The sequence below is a fragment of the Cherax quadricarinatus genome, chromosome 22, assembly GCF_038502225.1.
Source record: "Cherax quadricarinatus isolate ZL_2023a chromosome 22, ASM3850222v1, whole genome shotgun sequence".
NCBI classification, from domain to species: Eukaryota; Metazoa; Arthropoda; class Malacostraca; order Decapoda; family Parastacidae; genus Cherax; species Cherax quadricarinatus.
The window spans coordinates 31,418,641-31,428,640 of NC_091313.1; the positions used below are offsets into that span (position 1 = coordinate 31,418,641).

At 42.2% G+C, this 10,000-nt stretch overlaps 1 protein-coding gene and 1 non-coding gene across 2 annotated transcripts in view; both read right to left on the reverse strand.

Annotated features, from left to right (window-relative positions):
• LOC138853074 (uncharacterized) overlaps positions 1-10,000 on the reverse strand; it is an 838,210-nt gene that overhangs the window by 813,208 nt on the left and 15,002 nt on the right. The window lies entirely within an intron of this gene.
• On the reverse strand, positions 112-183 carry TRNAC-GCA (transfer RNA cysteine (anticodon GCA)). The gene has a single exon. It is a non-coding gene; the product is annotated as a tRNA-Cys (tRNA).

The window sequence follows — 10,000 nt, forward strand, 5'->3', positions numbered from 1 at the left end:
GTGTAAGGAAACGTGTCGAAATGTTTCCACCCGCCGGGAATCGAACCCGGGCCCTCCGTGTGTGAAGCGGGAGCTTTAGCCACCAGGCCACCGGGCCACCAAAGGAAAGTTAAGGGGCGCCCGGGATTGAACCAGGGACCTCTCGATCTGCAGTCGAATGCTCTACCACTGAGCTACACCCCCTTATGCTTAATTAATTAATACAGATGCCAGTCTTAGTTTTCCTTCCAGAGACTCGAGCAAGCAGAGCTGCTGCGATTTTTAAACACAGTTAATCAAGTTGATAACATTTAATCAGTTTTTAAGAGGAATTTTTGTCCCCCTGAGAAATGGTAGTGTTGGTCTGGAGCCCCAGCTAGTCTGACGGTCAGTCTTAACTGGTTACCTAAACCAGTGATGGACACATCTCACTAGGTGCTTGACCGCAGGTATGCCCACACCTCTTTAATAATAGTCTCCAGCCACTTTATCCCCCCCTGCCCTACCACTATCCTACTCCTTTACTCCTCTATTCATCCCTTCTACTCCATTCCTCTTCATGCCCTGGTCTCTCCTCTTTGCCCCCGCAAAGAGGAGAGATGGCTTTCCAGAGAGATGCTTAAGTCCCGTGGCTGCTGAACCTCTAATGGAATACTTGAGGTCTCCCAGCTCAGGTTGATAGCATTAAACTATACTCTCATATATGAAACTCATCCTGTGTGACGGAATGTAACAAGGAAACAAAACATAAGAACATAAGAACATAAGAACGAAGGAACACTGCAGAAGGCCTACTGGCCCATGCGAGGCAGGTCCAAGTCCCTACCGGCTTAAGCCAATGCACCCAACCTAGTCAGGTCAGGTCACATTGACTCAAGGGAGGAACACGGCAACCGACCTTGTAGCACAAGCTATCAGGTCTAACTCACACCCACCCACATCTACTCATGTATTTATCCAACCTATTTTTAAAGCTACACAACGTTCTGGCCTCTATAACGGTACTTGGGAGTTTGTTCCACTCATCCACAACTCTATTACCAAACCAGTACTTTCCTATATCCCTCCTGAATCTGAATTTTTCCAACTTAAAACCATTGCTGCGAGTCCTGTCTAGGCTAGATATTATCAGCACACTATTTACATCCCCTTTATTTATTCCTGTCTTCCACTTATAAACCTCAATCATATCCCCCCTAATTCTACGTCTTTCTAGAGAGTGCAGTTTCAGGGCCCTTAGTCTATCCTCATAGGGAAGGTTTCTGATACATGGGATCATCTTTGTCATCCTCCTTTGTACATTTTCCAGAGAATTTATATCCATTCTGTAATACGGTGACCAAAACTGTGCAGCATAATCTAAATGAGGCCTAACCAAGGATGTATAGAGTTGAAGAACAACCTGAGGACTCCTATTATTTATGCTTCTTGATATGAAGCCAAGGATTCTATTAGCTTTATTGCGAACACTTATGCACTGTTGTCTTGGTTTCAGATTACTGCTAACCAGAACTCCTAAATCTTTTTCGCAATCCGTAATATTAAGATCTACATTATTTAGTTTATATGTGGCATGGTTATTGTCCTGTCCAACATTTAGAACTTTGCATTTGTCTATATTAAACTGCATCTGCCACTTCTCCGACCACTGCATCAGTCTATTCAAATCTTCCTGGAGTGCTCGAATGTCCTCGTCAGAATGAATTCGACGGCCTATTTTGGTGTCATCGGCAAACTTGCCGATGTCGCTCTTTATGCCCTCATCTATGTCGTTTACGTAGATTGTGAACAGCAGGGGGCCCAACACTGACCCCTGTGGAACACCGCTCGTGACGCTTCCCCACTCTGATTTCTCCCCATTTATGCAAACTCTCTGCTGCCTATTTGTCAACCATGCCTCTATCCAGGAAAAAATTTCTCCTCCTATTCCATGTGCTTTAATTTTCCTCAATAGTCTCTGATGTGGGACCCTGTCAAAAGCCTTACTGAAGTCCATATACACAATATCATATTCGTTACCATGATCTACCTCCTCAAATACCTTAGTGAAAAAAGTTAATAAATTCGTAAGGCAGGAACGTCCCTTTGTAAAACCATGCTGAGATTCGTTGATTAATTTATGCTTTTCAAGGTGGCTACGAACTGCCTCGGCAATTATTGATTCCATAAATTTTCCCACTATGGAGGTTAGGCTTATTGGTCTATAGTTCGAAGCTAAGGACCTGTCACCTGTTTTGAAAATAGGTATCACATTTGCCATTTTCCACTTATCTGGCACCATGCCAGTTTGTAGTGATATGTTGAAAAGATTAGCCAAAGGTGTGCTAAGCTCCTCTTTACATTCCTTTAGAACCCTTGCATACAGTTCATCAGGGCCTGGGGATTTGTTAGGTTTTAATTTATCTATTTGCCTAAGGACCATGTCACTTGTGACCCTAATAGTGCACAGTTTATTATCGTCCTGTTCTACATAATTTATCATTACTGGAATATCACTGGTATCCTCCTGTGTAAAAACTGAGAGGAAGTATGTGTTAAAAATTCTACACATTTCCTTATCACTGTCAGTGAGCTGACCCGAGGAACTTTTGAGTGGGCCTATCTTGTCCCTGATCTTACTTCTGTATACCTGAAAGAATCCTTTTGGGTTAGTCTTCGATTCTCTTGCAACTTTAACCTCATAATCTCTTTTTGCTTTTCTAATTCCCTTTTTTATTTCTCTCTTTAACTGAATATATCGATTTCTTAATTGCCCCTCTCCTCTTTTGATTTGCCTATATATGCCTCTCTTTTGACCAATCAGATATTTTAATCTATTGTTCATCCATTTAGGATCATTTTTGTTTGATCTGATTTCCCTATTTGGAACATAATTTGACTGAGCAGCTAGAACTATGCCCTGGAAAGCATCATATCGGCAACCATCACCACCTACCTGACCCCTAGTCAGGTCATTCCAGTTCAGCCCACCTAAGTAATTTTTCAGTCCTATGAAATCAGCCAAGCGAAAGTCAGGGACGGAGACTTGATTGCCATTATTAGGGGAATTCCATGATATGTTAAAACTGAGTGATTTGTGATCACTCTCCCCAAGCTCATCATTAACCTCAAGATCATTAATTAGTGTTTCCCTACTGGCAAGAACCAAGTCAAGGAGGTTATTTCCCCTAGTTGGCTCTGTCACAAACTGTTTTAAAAAACAATCCTGGATCGTATCAAGAAAGTCACCCGACTCTAAATTTCCTGTCAAATTGCTCCAGTCAATCTGTCTATAGTTGAAATCTCCCATTAGCACAACATTTTCGTATGTAGATGCCTTACGAATTTCGTCCCATAGAAGTTTACTGCACTCCCTATCAAGATTTGGGGCCCTGTAAATCACACCCAAAATTAGTTTTTCTCGGCCCTCGAGAAGCTGTAACCAAACAGATTCAGTGGCTGACGCTTCTAATTTAATATCTTGTCTAACACAACAATTTAAATTGTCTCTGACATACATCGCTACTCCACCACCTTTCCTGTTGACCCTGTCAGTGTGGAATAATTTATAGCCTTGTATGTGACATTCAGATGGCATCTCTCTATCTTTCAGATTGAGCCAGGTCTCTGTTATAGCAATAATATCTATGTTTCCTGCACTTGCAATTAATCTTAGCTCATCTATCTTATTTCTAACACTCCTGCTATTAGTATAGTAAACCTTAAGGGAGCTAGTCCCTTGCTGCCCTCTGCTGTCCCCCTTTGTTTTCTGACCTGTTCTATTGTCTTTATTTATAACTTCATGCTGAATGCCTTTTATACATTTACTGTTTCCAACCCTAGTGTTGCAACCTGCTTGTTTCCCACACACACCCATACCTCTATCTTCCATCAGTTTAAAATCATAGGCATTTCACCAATGGCCTTCTCAATCGAGTCTGCAAGTGCTACCACCCCTGCCCCAGAGAGATGAACCCCATCCCTTGCATACATATCATGTTTGCCATAAAAGTTGTTCCAGTTGTCAATGAATGGGATTGCAAGTTCCTTGCAGTATCTGTCTAGCCAGCAATTTACACCAATTGCCCTAGACAACCATTCATTTCCTACTCCCCTTCTAGGCAAGATGCTACATATGATTGGGATCCCTCCCTTAGACTTAATGAAATCTATAGCTGACCTGTACTTATCTAGCAGCTCTTCTCTCCTACCCTTCCCAATATCATTTCCACCAGCACTGAGACAGATAATGGGCTTGTTCCCATTACCTGACATGATATTATCCAGTCTGTTGACAATGTCCCCAACACCAGCTCCAGGGAAGCACACTCTATCTCTCATCTTCTTATTCCTATTACAAAAAGCACGGTCAACATATCTTACCTGAGAGTCACCAACCACAAGAATGCGCTTACCTTCATTAGCAGGGGCAGTAGTACCCTTACCTTCACTGGCCACTGAAGTACATTCATCCTGGAGAACAGAGAAGCGATTTCCTACCTTCAGATCTTCACTCTTAACTTTCCTTACTCTGATGCGCCTCCCATTACTGTGAACAACTCGCCACTTGTAGCAGGTGCTGGGCTGCACCTCACTGCTGGTACCCGTTGCTACCTCCCCACCTACAGCCTCCTCACAGTGAGAGACAGACTGCACCTCACTGCTAGAAGCCTCATTCCCCACATCTCCAACCACAGCCTTTGTTCCCAAAATAGTCTTTGTGTATAGTAGAATATTGTAGTAACACACTGCTGGTATATCCAGTTTTACTAAATAAATAAAAATAAACTCTCCTCTTCTATATTTTCTCTATCTTCACCTTTCCTTTGTCTCGCTTCCTTCCCCCCCCCCTCTGAATCAATCCCCACTACTCCTCATTCCTCTCTTCCCTGTACCGTTGCTCACGTAAGTGGATGTTTCTTCGGGATGTGGAGATGGTCATGAAAATTGATCTGCGGGCTTGTGAGATGGGTGTGTCCGTGGCTGCTAGTGTGTCCGTGGCTGTTAGTGTGTCCTTGGCTGCTAGTATAGAAGACAGCTCGTTCGAGAGTAGATATGTTGACAAGGTTCTGCTATGTTGGTATTGAAACTGACTTGGAAGTACAAATGCACACCTGGAAGTACACGCGAACATGCGTGCATGTGGATATATGCACGTAAACGTGCTTATATATGCGTATGGACGTGGACGTAAGCAGATCACAACGACGATACAATTTGAAACACAACGTCTGGACATCTTTAAATGAAGAGTGCTAGTGTGAGAAAGGGATGTGCCGGATCACAGGTGGGCATGGTGCCGGATCACAGGTGGCATGGTGCCGGATCACAGGTGGCATGGTGCCGGATCACAGGTGGGCATGGTGCCGGATGACAGGTGGGCATGGTGCCGGATCACAGGTGGGCGTAGTGTAGTTCTGACAGCTAGGAAGGAGCAAGGGACATCACCAGACAGGCCAAGATATGGCAGGAACTTCAAGAAGCACGCCTAAGCCACTCCCTCAGTGTGATCACTTTAAAAAAAAATCGAAGTCTCCCCTTAGGGTAAACAAAGCTAGAGACATGCTGGCCACCGCGTGAGTCCCAAAATCTCAGTCACTGATGACAAATCACTAAAATAGGTCACAGAGGGGTCACTGTGTAAACATGTCACAGCGGGGTCACTGTGTAAACAGGATACACTTCCCGCAGTGTCCAACAGTGAATTTTACTGGCACTGGAGAGAGCATTTCACTGCATCAAACACAGCAGTCCCACGATAAATTATGCCAGAACCACCAAAGGTATTTAATACAGACTTTTATTGCTACACCGGTGAATTACCGAATAACTTGAATATTTACAAGCAAAGAATATTTTACTTAATAGTGTGACTATCTGATAGTTCAAGTCGGAGTGAAACATCGACATAAGTTTCTCTCTCCTATTTGCGGGTTATTAGAACTAAGACGCGGGAATGCAACTTTTCGCTCGCTGAGGAGCGAAATTTTGTCCAGCAAAGTCTTGATGTGGTATAAATGTCTTTCGACTATCATAAATATCGGTGCCTCTTTTGCTTTTACAGACCCGACATTTTACCCCATGCAAACGAAACGTTACAAACGAAAGCTATAACGGGAACTGCGTCATTCAACAGTAATATCAACAACAACAAAAACAGGATGAATGAAACGGTGCAAAAAAAAAAAAAAAAATCTGCCTTCCCAGCCCTGAGGATATTGTTTGATGATCAGGGTAGTATTTATGAAAAGAATAATAAAAATAATTGATTCCGGGCTCTTAGTTATCAACACCCATATGACGTAAGTTGCAACAACTGCAGTGGCAGTTTGCATTTATATAAACAGTAACAACTGCAGTGGTAGTGTACGCTTATCATACAAACAGCAGCAACTGCAGTGGCAGTGTGCACTTATCAACGCTCACGTCATGTAGAATGGTACAGCTACGCAACTAAGTTCTTTTCCGTTACATGCTCGACCTGCACGGCCAACATTTTCACCAAACAGTTAATGTTCGTAGTGTATAAAATTGCAGCCAGTCGGGGTGGAAACTGTATCACCCAGCTTAGGTAGTAATTAGGTGAGTGTCTGAGCCGCCACCGACACACAGTCCAGTACATGTAACAGGTAATGCACCATTCCTGTTTACCTTACACAGTTATGCCAGTACAGGTAAGAGGACAAGGCAGCACACACCTTCCCTGATGTGATGACAGGTCAGGTGAGGCGGGAACCTAAGATTGTCGCTAAATGAGTCAGAAACAACAATGTCGACGACTGGAGTGCAGTGTACTTGTTTCTTTTCTCCCTTCTCCCCTCTCCTTCCCCTACACGCACGACGACCTATGTATCAGTGGAGACATAATTATAATCTAGATGCAAAACTACTTATGTAGCAACCACATTTAAGACATCAGATTGTCGGCGCTAGTGACTGATACTTCTGACATGAGAACTCTGAAGTATAACTGAGAGAATAATAAGGAATAAACTGGCCAGTACTCTAGAGAGCATACACCGGCGTGGGTTCAGATGAGGAATAACTCATTCTAAGATTGGCTTCCAGACTTGAAGTAAAAAGTATACTAAGTTTAAAATAACATCTCACGTTACCAGACAATATTTGAAGAAGACAAAATAATCAGAAGACAAATAGTAAGTAGTAGCTTATATCACCATGAGAAACAAAGATTTCTTTTATTGTAAGAGGTATGAGCAAGTGGAATGCATTAGGAAGAGAGATAGTGGATGCTATCACCATACATGGATTCGACTAGGGGTCCAGCCCAAAATAAGGCTGGTCAAAAGACGGAGACCAAGAGATGGGTCTCAACCCAGCACAAAAACGAAGCTAGTACACCAACACTCATGATACAAGATAGTGTGGTTATCACACCAACCTGGCCACCCAATAATTTAGAGTTTAGACAAGATTCCAGTGTGACCGTATCCTCACCAACTCGTAAAATCACAAATGGTTCACAAATATGCAGACAAATGATGGAGTATACAACATATCTGGCTCTGTCTGCGGTAGCCACTGCACTCCTGAGTGGACCGACGCATTAAACACTTCTGAAGAAGCAACTTGCGAGTGCTTTCTTCACACATGTGGTATAACCAAGTAAAAATCATATATATGGCTAAATATATATGACGTTACACCGCGAACATAGTTCTGCTCCTGTAGCTACAGGTAGACAGTCACCCATAGGTAAACGCCAATAGGCAACTACTAATAGGCAATAACGAAGGCAATGACAAAGGCAATCACAAAGAGACAAGAAGCAATCACAAAGTGGCAGAAGGTAATCACAAAGAGGCAGAAGGTAATCACAAAGAGGCAGAAGGTAATCACAAAGAGGCAGAAGGTAATCACGAAGAGGCAGAAAGTAATCACAAAGAGGCTGAAGGTAATCACAGAGAGGCAGAAGGGTAATCACAAAGAGGCAGAAGGTAATCACAAAGAGGCAATCACAAATAAGTAGTCAAAAACCAGGTAGTGACCTTCTCTTCCCTCCGCCTGAGGTAACAAACAACTTAAACCGTCGTTATTATAAGCAAGTTTCTAACACCTATCACATCATCTGTGTAACCAGCATAAGTATTTGTAGTGGGTTTTAATCGCTGTAAACTACGGCATTCATCAGGGTAAACACTGAGTAAACAACTAGGTAGGTGACAGTAAGAAGCCAGACTTGGGTTAGAGGAGGGAGGAAGGGAGAGAGACAGAAAGAGGAAAATAAAAATAGGGAGGCACAGAGGAAGAGAGAAAAGAGGAAGAGGAGAGGTAGGGAGAAAAAATGAAGGAAGTGTGAGTTACAGTAAGGATAGAAATCGAGGGAGATGGAGAGAAACAGGGAAGGAGGAAGGTATGGAAGATACGGTAGAGAGAGACCCCCCCCCCCACACACACAAATACACTGTGACTCGACCCCTGCAACCACATACAGGTGAATACACACGATCATGAATTACACTGTTGCTCGCGACACCGCTGGTGGGTCGTCTGTAAGACTGTGCCAAAACATTTTACTTCCCCTCAATAGATCAATTTTCTCTATGATTATGATTTAGCGCTCCCTGTCTCATACGTTGCAGATAATTCTATGTATTAGTGTGAGGACATTATCAAATCATGGCCGAGACTCTTCTGTTTGTTGGTTTATGATTTCCAAAGATTCCTGCAATTTCAGATTATATTTTTTGTGAGTTCCTCTTCAAACAACTTCCTGAACATCGTAGTTTTTCTCCACTAATGTGTGCTGAAGTAAGGTGTCTTCGGCCCTGAACTCAATAATAACGACGTTGTTGTACGTGTGATTAATAAGGTGAATGTTTACGTTCTTGGAGGTTCTGAGGATCCATATAGACTTTTGGGATAAAAAAAACAAATGTACGTACGTCCTATGTGTGTGTGTGTGTGTGTGTGTGTGCGTGTGTGTGTGTGTATGTATGTGTGTGTGTGTAATTACTTTTTCTATTAACATATTCATATTTATAGTAAAACATTTCAAAACCTTCATGAGTAGTGGCACTTAATTTCCCTTCAATTTAATTTCTAGAAGAGTTTGAGTGATAGACTCCTGGTATACTTTTGCTCAGCATTTTACAAATTTATACTATATGCAATTATCATATCTCAGTTTGTCCTGTAATCTAAGGTAATTTCCAGCGCCTTCAGTAATTCCTCCTAACATTTATCAGTTCTGGAATCTAATAAGGCGCATGTTCTATTTAGTTTATATTTTCTGAAGTGAAGACACCATTCCACGGTCGTCGCGTTTAATACTGTTTTAATACTGTTCCTGGAATTTCCTCACCATTACATTTATATAAATTTCCCCATTACATTCATATAAATTTCTGCTATAACTTATCTATATTAACCATAAGATATTCTTTATTCGAGGTTCTTGTAAGTGTATCACGCAAACTATTATCTTAATGGGACCCATTAGCACTTTCTCCCTGACATTTAACAATATAATCCATGATCTATGTTGTGAACCATGTGTTCAGCTGAACTATTTATAATGATACAAACTTTGTTATTCTCTTCAGCAAAACTTCTGTGTTAATTTAAAACACAAGTGTGAAAACTGAGGTACGAGGAACTGAGCTGGTGACTTCACCCCCACGAAGACATTTGAGTCTTATCGCAGAGGGCGTGGAGGTATGCGTGTGTACATTTACCTGGTTACACGGGGTCGATTTATAGCTCCTGGCCTCTTATCCTGATTCCTGGCTATCACGGCTTGGTCATAAATATTCTCGAAACTGTGTCTGATGTTTGCACTGGAAGCTTCTGTACGTAGTGAGCTCCACCTGCTCACTGCCCTTAGAGTTAATAAAGATATTTACTATCTTTTCTGTGACTCGCTACTCCCGTCATTCTAGTGTCAAGGTCACACATTCTAGTGTCAAGGTCACACATCCTAGTGTCAAGGTTACGCATTCTAGTGTCAAGGTCACATATCCTAGTGTCAAAGTCACACATTCTAGTGTCAAGGTCACATATCCTAGTGTCAAGGTCACAC